Source organism: Apium graveolens, chromosome 11 (assembly GCF_009905375.1).
Source record: "Apium graveolens cultivar Ventura chromosome 11, ASM990537v1, whole genome shotgun sequence".
Taxonomy (NCBI): domain Eukaryota; kingdom Viridiplantae; phylum Streptophyta; class Magnoliopsida; order Apiales; family Apiaceae; genus Apium; species Apium graveolens.
The window spans coordinates 51,602,215-51,619,295 of NC_133657.1; positions in this window are offsets into that span (position 1 = coordinate 51,602,215).

Sequence of the window (17,081 nt, forward strand, 5' to 3'; positions counted from 1 at the left end):
CCTTGGGTTGTATGAGACACAGACGGATGGTCCTGTCAGAGCATTACGACCGGATTACATACTGAGAGAGAGGCTACATCATATTCACCGGGTTAGTTCGCAGCAGCTTACTGATTTGAGACAGCAGGATCTTAGTGCGGAGACAGCATATCGCAGAGTATTGGGACTTACCGAGGTAGTGCTAGAGGCATTGCAGGAGGAGTTGAGCCACGTACCACCAGGATTTTGAGACTAGCAGATCGATGAGTGTTGTATTATGTATATTTTGTAGATAGAGGCAGCATAGTATTGTATAACTAGTTTGTATGAGTGTAGTTACTAACTTTGACCGATAGTAGTAGTAGCAGTATGACTGTTATATCATAGGTTTTTGTATCAAGCACTGACACCTGTAGCTGGTGTTCTACCTATATATATATACGAGATGATCTTTTGCACGTTTTCTTTATTTTATTTTCAGTTATTTAAGCATTTATATTTATTTCAGTGCCATTGCATATTTACAAATGTAGTTTTATTTACGATCATGTTGTACCCTTATGTTTTAAAAAAAAAATAATATTGTTTTATCTATTCAGTTATTTAATAAGCTGTTTTATTTCCTCAAATCGACTGTTTTAATATATATTTAATATACTGTTATTAAAGAAGATCATTGTTTATTTACCAGAAAGATGGCACCTAAAAGAAAAGCACAACCCGATTCATCGAATGGGAACACCGAGGGCCAAAACAATAATAAACAGATGGATCAGATGTTTAATCTCATGCAACAGCAAATGTTGATGATGCAACAATAAATGCAGCAGCAACAGCAGCAGTTCCAGCAACAGATGTTACAGCAAGCCGCTCATCCAGGACATCAAGTACCACCAGCAGCGCCTACGACCACTTTCAAGCAATTTCAGTCGGTGAAGCCACCGGAATTTATGGGTTCCACGGATCCTACAAAAGCGAGAGCTTGGCTGAAAGAGATGGAAAAGGCTTTTTCGTTGGTAAAGGTTGAGGAAGAGCAGAAGACGGATTTTGCTAGCTATTTCCTGAAAGGCGAAGCTAATTACTGGTGGGAATCGAAGAAAGCTTTGGAAGAAGAAGGTGTGGTGACCTGGGATAGATTCACTGATCTTTTCTTGGAAAAATATTTCCCTCGTTTTATGAAGAACCAGATGGAGATCAAGTTCCTGGAGCTGAAACAAGACAACTTATCGGTTGCGGATTATGAGACCAAGTTTACTGAATTGGCAAGGTTTGTTCCAGAACAGGTGGATACGGACGAGAAGCGGGCCAAGAGATTTCAGCAAGGACTAAAACCATGGATTCGTAGCAGGGTAGCTGTGTTTGAATTGACAACTTATACGGCTGTTGTTCAGAAGGCTATGATTATTGAAGGAGAAAGCGAAGCAGCTCAGAAAGAGAAAGGACCAGGGAATTTTCAAAATCGTTTCAACAAAAGGCCGGGATTTCAAGCTCGAGGAAAAGTAAACTTTAGGAGGCCAGAACAAAACAACCAGAGGATGGGTAATCGATTACCTGCCCCAACTCAGCAAAGGCTTATTCGACCTCCTGTACCTGATTGCAGAACGTGTGGTAGAAAGCATACGGGAATTTGCAACAAGCCAAATGTCACATGTTTCAAGTGCAAGCAAAGGGGACACTATTCTGGAGAATGTCCGATGGGAAAAGCAGAAGTTACTTGTTTTCAATGTGGGAGAAAAGGACATATCGCCAGAGACTGTAGGGGAATTGCAATGGCTGCTAGTATTCCAAGAGTTTTAGCATTACCTCCACCTCCATTTCCACAGCAACATCAGCCCAAAGCAAGGACTTTCAACATGTCAATGAAGGAAGCGGTACAGAGTCCGAATGTGGTTGCAGGTACACTTCCTATAAATTCCATAAATGCTTTGGTATTGATTGATTCAGGAGCTACTAGATCTTTTATTTCTGAAGCTTTTATCTCTAAGATAGATTGTGAGGTTCAGTGGTTGGATGAAATGTTAGTCATAAAATTAGCGAATAATGATCAGGTTGCAGTAGATCGAGTATGCCCGAGTTGTGATATTGAGATAGGAAGATGTCATTTTTCAGTTGATTTGATACCTTTTAGGTTAGGGGAGTTTGATGTTATTCTAGGAATGGATTGGCTATCTAGTAATAATGCTCAAATTGACTGTGCGAATAAGAGAGTGAAATTGCAAACTGAAGAAAATGAAACGGTAATATTTAAAGGTGAGAAGCAAAAGCAGAAATTCCTATCAATAATGCAGACGAGAAGATTGCTACGTCAAGGATGTCAAGCTTATTTAGCCTATGTACGGGATGCGGATAAGGGAAATTTGAAGATTGAAGATATTCCTGTAGTTTGTGAATTTCTTGATGTTTTTCCAGACGAATTACCAGGACTTCCACCAGATCGAGAAATCGAGTTTACTATTGACTTGACGCCAGGGACCGAACCAATTTCGAAAGCTCCATATCGAATGGCACCTGTTGAAATGAGGGAATTAGCAAAGCAGTTGCAAGAACTTCTTGACAAAGGAATTATAAGGCCAAGTGTATCCCCATGGGGCGCGCCAGTATTGTTCGTGAAAAAGAAGGACGGTAGTATGCGACTGTGTATTGATTATCGTGAGCTGAACAAGTTAACTATCAAGAATAAATATCTTTTACCTCGCATCGATATTTATTTGATCAATTAAAAGGAGCAGCATGGTTTTCGAAAATCGACTTACGATCAGGCTATCATCAGTTAAAGATCAAGGCCGAAGATATTCCAAAGACAGCATTTAGAACGAGGTACGGACACTATGAATTTCTTGTGATGGCTTTTGGATTGACGAATGCACCTACAGCATTTATGGATTTGATGAATCGAATATTCAAGAAGTATTTGGATAAGTTTATCATTGTATTTATTGATGACATTTTGATCTACTCAAACACGGGAGAAGAACATGCAGCGCATTTAAGAACGACATTGGAGATATTACGAAAGGAGCAGCTTTATGCAAAATTTTCAAAATGTGAATTTTGGTTGAAAGAAGTGCAGTTTCTAGGGCATATCATCAGCAGAGAAGGCATTCAAGTTGATCCAGCAAAGATTGAAGCTGTGTTGAATTGGGAAAGACCAAAGACGCCGACAGAGGTTCGAAGTTTCTTAGGTTTGGCAGGATATTATCGAAGATTTGTCAAAGATTTTGCGAAGATAGCAACACCATTGACCAAATTAACTCGACAAAGTGAAAAGTTCGAATGGAATAGTAAATATGAGGAAAGTTTTCAAGAGTTGAAGAATCGGTTGGTGACTGCACCAGTATTAGTACTGCCAGACGAGCAAGGAAATTTTGTTATTTACAGTGACGCTTCATATCGTGGTTTAGGATGTGTGTTGATGCAACATGGTAACGTCATTGCATATGCGTCGAGACAACTTAAACCTCATGAGCAGAAATATCCTACGCATGATCTGGAATTGGCAGCAATTGTATTTGCATTGAAGCTTTGGAGACATTATCTGTATGGTGAAAAATGCGAAATCTACACGGATCATAAAAGTCTGAAGTATATCTTCACGCAAAAGGAACTAAACATGCGACAACGTCGATGGCTGGAATTAATTAAAGATTATGACGTTACAATCAGTTATCATCCAGGAAAAGCAAATGTTGTAGCAGATGCACTAAGCAGAAAAGAAAGATTGAATCGATTAACTTCATGTGAAGAATTGGTTAAAGAATTTGACAAATTGGAAATAGAAATTCGTATTCCTCATGAATCTACAGGAACTATTTATGCTATGACTTTTCAACCAGGGTTGCTAGAAAAGATTCGCCATTGTCAAGATAAAGTGATGAGTCAAGACGACAACTTAACAGGAGAAGAGATTACAACTCAGAAAGATAATGAAGGAATTTTACGTTTTACGTCAAGAATCTGGATCCCTAACGTGGTAGAATTAAAAGAAGAGATTATGCGAGATGCGCACAATTCGAAGTATTCCATTCATCCAGGAAGCACGAAAATGTATCGCGATTTGAAGAAAAAATTTTGGTGGCCGAATATGAAGAAGGAGATAGCAGAATGGGTGAGTAAATGCTACACATGCCAGCGAGTTAAAGCAGAGCATCAACGTTCGAGTGGGTTATTGCAACCATTAGACATTCCAGAATGGAAATGGGAACATCTAGCGATGGATTTCGTAGTGGGACTTCCAAAGACGAAAGCCAATCACGATGCAATTTGGGTTATTATTGATCGATTGACGAAATCAGCACATTTTCTTCCAATTAATGAGAGATTTTCATTGGACAAGCTAGTACATTTATATCTTAAAGAAATTGTGATGCGTCATGGAGTACCAGTATCAATTATACCGGATCGAGATCCTCGTTTTAATTCAAGATTTTGGAGACAATTCCAAGAATGTCTAGGAACGAAGTTGAATATGAGTACAGCCTATCATCCGAAAACTGACGGTCAAAGTGAAAGGACAGTTCAAAACTTTCGTCTTTGGAAGTCCCACTACGAAATCCATCGCTAGATGTTCCCATTTCCATTCTGGAATGTCTAATGGTTACAATAACCCACTCGAACGTTGATGCTCTGCTTAGAAAGCCAATCACGATGCAATTTGGGTTATTATTGATCGATTGACGAAATCAGCACATTTTCTTCCAATTAATGAGAGATTTTCATTGGACAAGCTAGTACATTTATATCTTAAAGAAATTGTGATGCGTCATGGAGTACCAGTATCAATTGTATCGGATCGAGATCCTCGTTTCAATTCAAGATTTTGGAGACAATTCCAAGAATGTCTAGGAACGAAGTTGAATATGAGTACAACCTATCATCCGCAAACTGACGGTCAAAGTGAAAGGACAATTCAAACGATTGAAGACATGTTACGAGTTTGTGCGATCGATTTTGAAGGTAGTTGGGATGAACATTTACCCCTAGTGGAATTTTCTTATAATAACAGCTATCACGCCAGTATTGGAATGCCACCGTATGAAGCATTATATGGAAGGAAATGCAGATCACCAGTGCATTGGGATGAAGTTGGAGAACGCAAGATTTTGGGTCCAGAATTAATTCAGCAGACAAAAGAAAAGATTAAACTCATTCGAAAACGAATCGAGATAGCACAAAACAGGCAAAGCAGATATGCAGACCAAGCAAGGAAGGATGTGGACTATCAGGAGGGAGAACGCGTATTGCTCAAAATATCGCCATGGAAAGGATTGACCAGATTTGGCAATAAAGAAAAATTGAAACCACGATACATTGGACCATTTGAGATTTTGAAGAAAATTGGGAAGGTTGCATATGAGTTAGCTCTACCACCCCATATGCAGCACATTCACAACGTATTTCATGTATCTATGCTTAAGAAGTATAATCCTGATACAAGGCATGTAATAGAATATGAACCAGTAGAACTTCAGGCAGATTTGTCATATGTAGAGCAGCCAATAAGAATTCTAGATAGGCAAGAGAGGATATTAAAAAATAATTCTGTGTCATTAGTGAGAGTTTTATGGAAAAACCCAGTGGTTGAAGAATCAACCTGGGAGCTTGAGAGTGAAATGTTAGAAAGGTATCCTCAGTTATTTACATAATGTGATTCTGAGGACAGAATCTTGTTAAAGGGAGGAGAATGTAACGACCGAGGAATTACGCTTGTATTATATTATAATAATGATAAATTATGTGTATTATTATGTGATTAAATGTGTTAAGTCGTTGAACCTAACTGCTATGTGTTATGTGTTGACTGTTTTGATCCAAACGTGTTTTGGATATTTATTGAGCGTTTTATCGTCAGTTATATATATATATTATATCAAAACCTGTACAGCTCAAAACTATGTTTTAAAAGCCCGTATTTCAAACAAAAATCATTGGCCCTATTTTGCCAAAAATGTCCTATCCCATATCGCTATTCTGAACCCCTAGACGTTTTACAAATTGACCTTTTTCGCGAAAAAACGACTTTTCCGGACCCCTTCGGGTACCAAAAACCCCACAAAAATTACATTTTTATTTTTATATGATCATGAAATTATCATATATCATTTTTCTTTGTATTTTTGTATTTTTCACAATTTTTGGGAATTTTTAGTATTTATTTTGTATTTATTGGATATTTAAAAATTCAATATTAATACCCAAAAATTATAAAAATTGGGGCCAAATATTTTTAATAGGAGTATAATTAGACCCTTAATTTTACTTAGGAGTATTATTTTCATAAATATAAAAACCTGATTTGCTATTAATTTTTCAGTTAATTACAATTAAAAATCAGAAAATAAAAAGAAAAAAAGAAAAAGGAATTAGGGTTAGGGTTTCTGTGAAGAACAGAGCAGGAGAATCAAGGTCGAATTTCATCGTGATTCCGGAGTCCAAATCGAGCGTGTAAGTAGTCAAATTGAAGCTGGTGATTCGTAGTTTATGATTATGTCAACGTTTTTGTTGATTGATTTCTTGATTTTTGATTTGTTATTTCGGGTTTAATCTTTAAATTCGGGTTTTGATTTCTGTTGATTGTTTGATGATTCTGTTAGCATAGTCGTGTAGATCGTCGTTTTTCCTGTCGTTTGGTACCGGGTTTGTGATTGTTGAAGTCCGTTTTAGCATAGCCGGAAAACGACGACGCCGCCGCTGTTCTTTGCGGTTCCGGCGTCGTGTTCGACGTAGACGAGGGAGAAAGGTTGGGGGAGACGTCGTGGTGTTGTTATGCTTCGAAAACGCAGGAGAATCGACTGGAATCAAGTGTTTTGGTCGCCGGATTATCGTCGGGAATCGTTGCCGGCGTCGGAGTTGCTGGGCAATTCGGGTTGTTCTTCGTGACCCGATAACCCGAGGTCGACCCGGTTTGCAACCCGGAAACGACCCGGGTTTGATCCTAAAAACCCAACCCCTGTTTCTGTTTTTGTGTTTTTGATTAAATTAATTAATTATTTATATTTTAGTAATTAAAATCAGTTTTTAATAATTCTAAAAATTAATTAAAAATTAGTTTTATATTCTGAAAAATAGTATTTATAATTTCTGAATTATTTTATTTAATTATAAATTCGAATAAATATCGATAAGTTATAAATATTATAATAAATTGTGATTAATCCTAATAATTAGGGATTTATTATTTTAAATTATTAAATAAGTAATTATTAATTATTTATTAATTATTTATTTATTAAATATTTAAAAATTGATTAATTATTTCGATAATTAATCACATAATTTTCAATAAATCGTAACTTCTTCGTTTTAACTCCAAAAATTATAAAAAAATTATTTTTGACTTTGATTTTTCTTAAATAATTATTTAAAAATTATTTTAAGATTTAAGAGGTTGCAATAATTATTTATATTGACCAATAAATTGAATTATCAGTGTTTAATTGATAATAATTCAACCGTTAATCCGATTTGAGCGAAACGAAGACCCCTAGACTCAGAAAAATGAGACGAATCTAATAAAAATAGTTGTAAGTTATAATTCTTCCAAAAGAGAGTAGTTTGGTGATAATTGATAGTTCGTAGGTCCTAGTAGGGGTATAATTGAACCGAATAAATCCCGAAAAATTATAATAAAATCAGATAAGACTAGTTAACGCAGGTATAAGCCTAGAATTGATTCTAAAAATAATTATAAATCTAGAAATTAATTATGTACTTTATGTGCTACGTGCTTTATGTGATTCTGTTATAGACGTGTTGTATAAATGTATATGTATATATACGAGTTAGATAGAAACGTATGGGTAGACTGATAAGGTTACGTGATATCAATTCAAGATACACGTATATAGTAAATTATCTAAACACCTATCTTTCAATGATTTGTTCAGTGTTAGCAAGGCAGAGCAAGCTAGGGTCAGAAGGCAGTGAGTTAAACCAGGTTAAGTACGCGCAAGGCAAGTTTTTCCCCTATTCTAAATTCAGAATAGTGATTTATATTTCTTTTCTATCGTATCAATTCTCTTTGATAATCATTGTTCATATACACTGTTATCCATTTATTATTACTTGTTCCAGTTTCATTTCAATTCTTGATTTACCCAATTTATTGAATTCCCTGTTCATATTTCAATTCTTTTACCCTACATATACTCTGGTATATCCTGGTGTTGGGATATATCAATAGCATACCGATTGTTCCGGATGCTCAGCCTTGGACTGGATGGTTACTATAAAGGCTGGGTTTTTCCCAGACCATTAATTAATAGCCCATAGTTGCCTGAGTACTCCTTATATTGGTTGGGTGTATGCAGTTGGGTATAGATCCGCACTATATTCTGACTGATCAGCAGATTATAGTGCGTATGTTGGTTCTTGTTTCCAGTCTTGTTCATTTGGCACTCGCCATCATTGGCAAATTACTATTCGATACAGATACAGATGGTTGTTACAACCAGCAGCTTATTGTTTCTCTTATTTCTCTTTCTCTATACCATATATATATACTTTTGCAGACTTGTTGAGCAATTTTGGCTCATCCCTTTTTATTGTTACTCCTATTGTTTTACAGTTAAGGTAGAGAATGAAACCCATCAGGACCCGCATAGTCAAGAAGCGAGTCAAGCAGCGGGACCCTCTTATACCAAGAGTGTTCCTTCCTATTCCCGAAGAGAGCTTTGAATTGCCAGATCAGGTGTAGCAGGATATGTAGTAATATTGGGTTGAATAAAAGTCTTGTGTAGTTTGAATAAAAGTTGTGTAGTGAAACTGTAGATAGAATAAATTTTTGTATCAAGATAGTTCTTGAGACAGGTTTTATTTAGTTGGGTTTGTAATAAAGTGTAGTTTGTGATTCTTGTTTTCAAACTCAGACCTTAAAAGATCCTGAGTAGTGATAGTTCGGGGTAATTATTATATTTATATTCCGCTTGTGCAGATTTAGTTGGTAATTGTTGTTAATAACGCCCCAAATCTATACCCCGGATTTGGAGGGTGTTACAGATTTCATTATCCGGTAATATCATCCGTCGAATATCAACATCCGTTGATGCCATCATCATCCGTAGATTCACTTCATCATCATCCGTTGATGCTTGTAATCATCATTTATCGATGCTTGTGATAGTTTGTGATTGATGTCATCAATTTCCCCTAACAATCTCCCCCTACTTGTTCATTATGGAATTATGGACAAGTTCTAATTGATGATGTCAAAACAATCTAAATGCAGAAATCAAGTATGCATATTGTTAGTCCCTAACAATGCAACAAGAATTACAGAAGGGGGTTGAATGGAATTCTTGAACCTTTTTCAAAAATATAAAATGTTCTATCTTAATAATATATAAGTGTTTGATTTGAAAAGTGTGGAATAAGAAGTTAGTAAAATCAAAACACAAGTAATTAAAAACACAAGTCTTTAAAAACTTTTTGGTGGATTTGAATTTATCCACCAGAGATATATATTATATCAAGAGAACTCTGTGTAGCAAGATTAGCTCAAAGCTGCTTACAAATATGAACAACTAAGTTTACAAGAAATGCTAAGGATGCAGCTTACAATTGTTTCTCTGAGATAATATTTTCAGTCTTGTTGTTGTTGTTCTATTTGCTACTTCTTGGTTTATATATTACCAAGATTACAAAGTAATAAGACAAGATAATAAAACAAAACCTAACAAGTCTAATACTATGCTGCTTCATTACTCTATTCCAGCATCTTTGAATATCTTCATAATAGCATGGAAATGGAAATGCTTCTTTGTTCTCTAAAACCCAGTTGAATAGGCTTCCACATTCCTTTTGCATACACTCGACGCATGAGACTGTGTTGTCACTGTCAACAGATGTTTGAATTGATTATCTGTCGGGTACATGATCATCCGTCGGGTTGCCTTGTTGATCATCCATCGAGTGGCATTGTTGTTTATCCGTCGGGTAGCTATCTGGCACTTGACTTTATTTCATTTATGCAAAATTACAAGACATCATCTATGTACAATTAATCAACCTATTCTGCATATCTAATTAAAGTCAAATATGACTTGAGTGCTACTACAGAATCTAAACAAGGTGTATGCATAAATGTGCTACAGACTCATTATTACACAAGCTACTCACTCGATGGATAATTAATCATCATTCGTCGGGACTATATTGAGTCATCCGTCGGAACTATATTCCTTATCCGTCGAGTGCTACATTTTTCACTAAGTAAAATCTACTAAGGTGTTTTATTAATGAAATCATCAAGTTCACCACATATCCACAACAATCTCTCCAAATTTATGTCTACTGGAATTGTAGCCATAAATTAAGAGAAACTTGATGATAACAAAACACCCTGAAAATACAACTTTAAAAGTAAGTAGATAAAACTGTAAAGTGCTTCAAATAACAAAATGCACAAAGATTAGCTCACAGTCATTTTCAAGGTGCTCCTCTAGCCTGAGCAGATTAATCTAATTCCTTGAAGATCTGGATCTCTTTCCAAGCTTTCTATTGTTTTCTTCTATCTGATTTTGGAGCTGTCTTTGGAATTTCAGTTCATCAGATTTAGAGAGATTTAGCTTTTCTTGCATTTCCAAAAGAGTCTTATTGCTAGAGATGCTCAATTGGTCTTCTAATCTGAAAAATCTTCTAACTCCTTTATCATTCATGAACTCCATCAGCCAGTAGGGCCTTAGATGCACTCTACTCCCTGTGTAAGGAATAGTTAGAGTCTTTGGGAGTGCATCTTTAGCTCTAATACTCCTCAGTTCTTAAATCTTATTTAGAACAAGTCTTCTTGAAGTTACATTGAATCCAAAGTTCTTCTTGAATGATGAATAAACCTTTATCAGCACATATTGGCTTTCTTGAAGGATCCTGTGAAGTGGCCATTGAATCTCCTATTGTAACACCCCCAAATCCGGGGTCGGGGATCCGGGTTGTCACGAGTTCCATTTCCCTTAATAACACCCAATCTTAATAATTACTCAACTACTCTGTACTGTGACCCCACAATAAACACACACACCACACGTTATAGTCTCAGAGATGAACATCCAAAAATAACCACAAGTCATTTTATTCCACAATTATATGCCAATACACCTTAAACAGGTTTCTGAATAAATTTACATTTCTTTGCCATTATTACAATTCATAAATATACATAATCTGATACATCAAAAGTTGAAAGCCTAGCCTATTGGTAGTTCCTACCTCAGCTATGGCGGCATCAGTGCTTCTAGAAAACTGCGGAACGTCTCCTAACCTCTTGCGAATCGGGAGCTTGGTCCGGTTCATCTTGTCTATCTGATGTTGTGTGATGAAAGAAGAAAGCAAGGGTGAGCAGCAAGCCCACCAAAATAATATGTATAATGATTAATAGTATATGAGCCTTCTCTTAGTACTCATGAAAGTCTTGGTCAAAAGAAATGAACCAAGTTGATATCTTAATGCGATAAAGTCGCAAAATATTCAGTATATATATATACATATATACTTTTCAAAATATTGGAAGTCCTCTTCCATGCATAATATACACAAAGTCCCAGTGTATAACTGTATAAAAAATATCGTTGCAAGGTGATCTCATATATCTAACCTTGTCTCAATGTTTTTCTGAAAGTCTTTGTCATTCGTAAGATAATCATTTACTAGATATAAGTTTAAAAGATAAAGTTACAAGATACTCCAATATACTTATATCTTTTCTAAATACTACTTGAACTACCACCGTTCAAGTTATAATTAGTTCAAAAGTTCATCACATAGATGAGACTACAAGACCAGATTTGAATTGATTAAATCTTTAAAATATCATCAAAATAAAATGAAGTTACGAGATACTTCATTTGATGCAAACATCATTTTGAAAACTTGACCCTGCCAACACTCAACAATCGCCCAACCGTAGCCATTCTATCGAAGTGCTCTGGGTAGTGTTGCAGAAATATCCAATTGGATGATGAACTCATTACGGGAGTTTACCGCGCCAGGAAGACCACTTACGATGATCAGTCGTAGTAGTGCAACCCCACCATTTTCTACATGTAGATGAGAACCTGTCGGATTTACTTGTCAACCGAACACTGAACTCCTAAGGAATGGACCGCCTTAGCGGAACTTCCAGGCCATTTGGGCCAATATAATAAGGCTGGGCCGGCGCTACTCGACCACTTACGCCACTCCTAGTTCAGATGAAATCCATGACTCTGAAACGTAAAGCTCGTCCCCCCTTTCCCCAAGTAGAAACTTGTTGATACGGCTCCACCAAGAAGTCGTATCTAGTTGGAAAGGAAAACTCACCGATATTTCCCAGGCGATGCCTGTTAATGGATTAACTTGTTCCAAGAATTTTACTTCCCGAGTATTGGGTAAGTAATCAAAAACTCTTTTATCAAGACAGCAACCTTGTTGCGAATATAAAACACACCACAGAGCCGGATCCCTCAGGTTTTGAGCGAGTATTTAAATCCCCTTCGAAAGGAGGATCTTAAATATAAAAATGAGTTTTGGGATCCGCTCTAACTTTTAAAAATCATTTTGAAGACTCGCAAAACATTTTTAAGAATGTTTGGAGTGATGCTGATTTAACAAAATAAATCAGTCCCAATATATTAGAAAATATCTGAATATTATTATTTAAATAATATTCCCATAAAGAATAATCTTTATAAAAATAATTGAAGTAGAAGTATTAAAACTTATACTTGAAACGAGTAGCAAATAATCAAAGATATACTTATACGAAAGTAATATCTTTATTTGAATAATCGAAAATAAGTTTGATTATTAACACCTTATTCTTTAATAAAATAAAGAATATATTTCAGCAAATAATCGGAGTCATAGATCCTCAAATGAATATTCAAATCATATTGAAATAATAAAATAAACTGAGTCATAACCCTCGAATGAATATTCAAATAATATTCAGATAAATAAATAAAAGGAGTCATACGCCTTCGAATAATATTCAAAATAATATTCATTAATAAAGTAAAAGGAGTCATAAGTCCTCGAATGAATATTCAAAATAATATTCAATAATAAAATAAAGTTAAAGTTATCGAATAAACCTTATTCGATTAATAGTTTTAAAAACTATATCCATATATATATATATAAATATATATATATATACATATATATCCATATATACCAAATCTACTCGGGATCCTCGACTCCCGGTTTTAGAAAATATTTTCACCTTTGGGTCCCTATACTAAGGGTATATGCGAGTTACCGCTATTCTCTAGCATAGGTATTATCAACTGAACCAACAGATATATATTTCAAGAATATGAAACAGGCATGCATATATACCATATCACATGCTACAATATATCGCAAGAATTTGCTAAATAACCAATATGCATTTATCGCAAGATCATGCATATACAAATGTATACATCACAACAACAGTATAACGGATAGAATACTTGCCTGAGCGACTGGGGGTTACGAATGGCTCGGGACGAGTCTGGTAACCTATAAGCAACAAGTAAGTTGGAATTAAACCAAAGTCACTTGTAAATCTATACTCTAACCGACTCAGACTCTAACGCTCGTTTTGCGCTTAACGATTTACTTAAGTCGCTCGAGTACCCTCGGCTCCACCATTTTTAATAATTTACCCATTACGAGTTTTAAGGCGATTCTTTCGCGAGTGTCTTATCAACTGCCTAACACACTCTACATAAATGTTTCATGCTCCAATTAGTCATTTAAGGGCCTTAACCAAGGTTTCAAAGTAAGGCGAGGGGTAAAGGTTCGTTCGCGAAACACCGTTACGTAAAACGGTCGTTTCTCCTAAACCGTACATCGGATTCAAGCAAACCACATATCAAAACGAAGCTTGAAACATAACCTATCTAAGCATGGAAGTGGTTAGTTTATAGAAGTGGGTGTTCGGGTCCAACAGTTAATCACAAAACAGTTTATAGAAAATCGGGCATTACGACGGCTATAACCTAACGATTTCCAAAGTTTAAACTACACCAAATCATCACCAATTCAACAACAATCCAACATCCATCAACATCAAACTAAACCCATTCATCTAAGCACTATTATCATCCAAACAAACCAAACTTAAAACTAAGGGTTCAAGAGTTTATACCTTCCTTGGAGAGTGGGTAGTCACTAACAAGCCTCTAGGAACCTTGATCTATGCTTAATCAACCTTAAGCTTTCATGAAAATCAAGAAAATCAAAGTAAGTTACTATTCACTACTATTCATCATCATCTTTGATGAGTGGATTAGCTATGAAAACCATGGAATCTTGATCTTAAACTCATGGTATAACTAAGTTATGAAATATAGGATCCAAGGAAACAAACCTTGTAATTTTCCATGGCCTAGAACTTGAGTTTTGAAAATCTATTTCTTTATTTCTTGAAAAGGCCGAATGGAAGAAGAAAGAAATGGGGGAGAGATTTTGCTTGCTTGTCTTGACTTGATATTTGTGCAAAGAATGCATGGTTGTGGTTAATTATTGGCTAAATATCTTGTTTTCACTTGCTTATGTCATTGCTTGCATCACTACTTTGCCACATGTCTCATTCTTGTGGTGTGATGATGTCACCTTGCTTCTAACCACATGTTTTAGCTTATATTAGAAGCTTCCTTCTCATGTTACTTGCATGTGCTTGCCCCTTGGACGTTTATTTGTTTTACGGTTCGCTTAACTCTCTTTCTCGTTGATCGTTTGAGGAATCGTACCCGGGATCTTATTACTTGGGTTCCCTTAACCTTTCTCAATACATTATATTCCTTTTTATAATCCTCTCTTATAATCCTTGAATTTAAATCCCTTTAATCATGTTACCTTATACTCAATTCTTTCGGTATCTGGTGGATTTTCGAGAAAAATCAAAGTGTTCGGAATTGGATTCTGACGATCTTTACATACACTTATTTACTTTATGGAATACTAATACGATCTTAGAATATCCATAACAGAACCCCTACATAGTGTGGCATGAAAAGTTTTCTCATTCAGCAAAAACACTATTCATAAGGGTTTCAAAAATTTCCAAAAATTGGGGTTATTACAGTCTCCCCTCCTTAAAAGGATTCCGTCCCGGAATCAAATAGAAAATGAATAGGGATACTCTCTTAGCATTGCACTTTCTAACTCTCGAGTAAATTTTCCCACATTGTGGTTCTACCACCAAACTCTGACTAGTTTGATAACCCTTCTCCTAAGCACTTGTCCCTTTTCGATCTATAACCCTTCCTGGTTGCTCCATATAGGTTACGTCTGGTTGCATGTCTATGCACTCATATGCCCCTATTTATCTGGCATCCGAATTACATTTTCTTAACATTGATACGTGGAACACGTTATGAACTTGCTACATATTCGGGGGTAGGGCTAGCTCATATGCTATCTTCCCAATATGTCTTAATATATCCAAGGGTCCAACAATTCGTGGACTTAGCTTCCCTTTCTTTCCGAACCTCATCCTTCCTTTCCAAGGGAATACCTATAACAACACTAGGTCCCCTACTTCCTATTCTTTGTCCTTTCGTGTCAAATCAACATACTTCTTATGTCCATCTTGGGCTACTACCAACCGTCCTCTGATTAAATCTATTAAATCCTTGGTCCTTTGGACCACTGCTGGTCTGAGCATCTTGCGCTCTACAACTTCATTCTAACATAAGGGAGATCGACGTTATCTTCCCTCAAGGATCTCATAAGACGACATCTCGATACCTGACATACGATCTATTGTCGTAAGAAAACTCAATCTGTGTTAAGTGATCATTCCAAATTCTTTCAAGTCTATTGCACAGACTCTCATTATAGCTTTAACATTAGAGCTTTTGCTTCTCAATACCCATTCTTTTCCAGTTCGTAATCACTACTACCTTCCGTTCCTAATATTATACTGGTTATACTTTTGCTCGTTAGCGTTCTATAACCTTTTAATAACCATGCCAACCTTAGTATCACGAATGTGTTTCCATTTCGAATACTACCACAACTTTATTACTCCTTTTTCAGCTGTTTCTATTTTCGAAAGCTTGATCCTTCATATAGAAGTAAAAGAATTTATTGAGAGATCACTATGATTATGAACACTTGTTATATCGCATTGTTAGTACAGAAGGTGGCCAGCCTTTAGTACTTGACAAGCAATTAAACAATAGCTGGTATCCTACTAGGCTTCTATCACACAGATAGATAGTCATTCGGCAATACCTCCCCTTTCTGGAAGGGTTGTTCTTCTCAGCTTACATGAAATGAAAAGAAGAGAAAAGAACGAATTGAAGAGAATTGTATATATGAAAAAAATATACTGCCACAAAATATCTGGCTTGGAACCTACCTCTGAACTATAGAGGTTTGTCATAGGAGAACAAATCATATACGTATATAAATCAACATTAAGCATTATAGCCTCGTATTTCCCATGCCTAAATATTTTCGCTATCCCGTCCATCATTCTATGGACCCACACTCTTCCTCGAGCTTATACACAATCACCTTTGAAACTCCCTCGACATCGAAAATCGAATCTGGGATCTCATTCTAGACATCATCATTACTAGAATTCTATGCTTGCACCGCAACCTTCCTCGTATAATAATACGACTCTCTATTGATAAGAAAGAATAATTTTTCACTAGGTAGATACTCTACTTAATTAGTCTATCAATGATAACTTATACACTACCACGACCCGATTAGTGGTACTCAATCTCAACACCCATTCCAATACAACTCTCACGGTTGTAATCAGCTCAATACTCGCAGAATCATTGCTGCCTTACTATGGTCCACCACTGACCTACTGTCGTCATTCATTTTCCATGAAGTCTTAATAGCTAACCATACGGAGTCCATACATGTCGTATCAAATCCTTCTAAGGAGGTAACATAATCACCATTCATGATTCATGGAGTACACTCCTGATCCTGACATACATACATGACATGAAGCATATAAAATTGCAGAAGAGTTTCAATCAAAGCACCGATAGCAGGTTAATACCATTCTTAATCATATGCCTTCAATAGAAGACTTAACTCAAAGGTTTGTTTGGTCCTTTTTGAAACATGGTCCTGGCTTATCTCAAGATAGGACCTTCTAAGATAGATAGCCC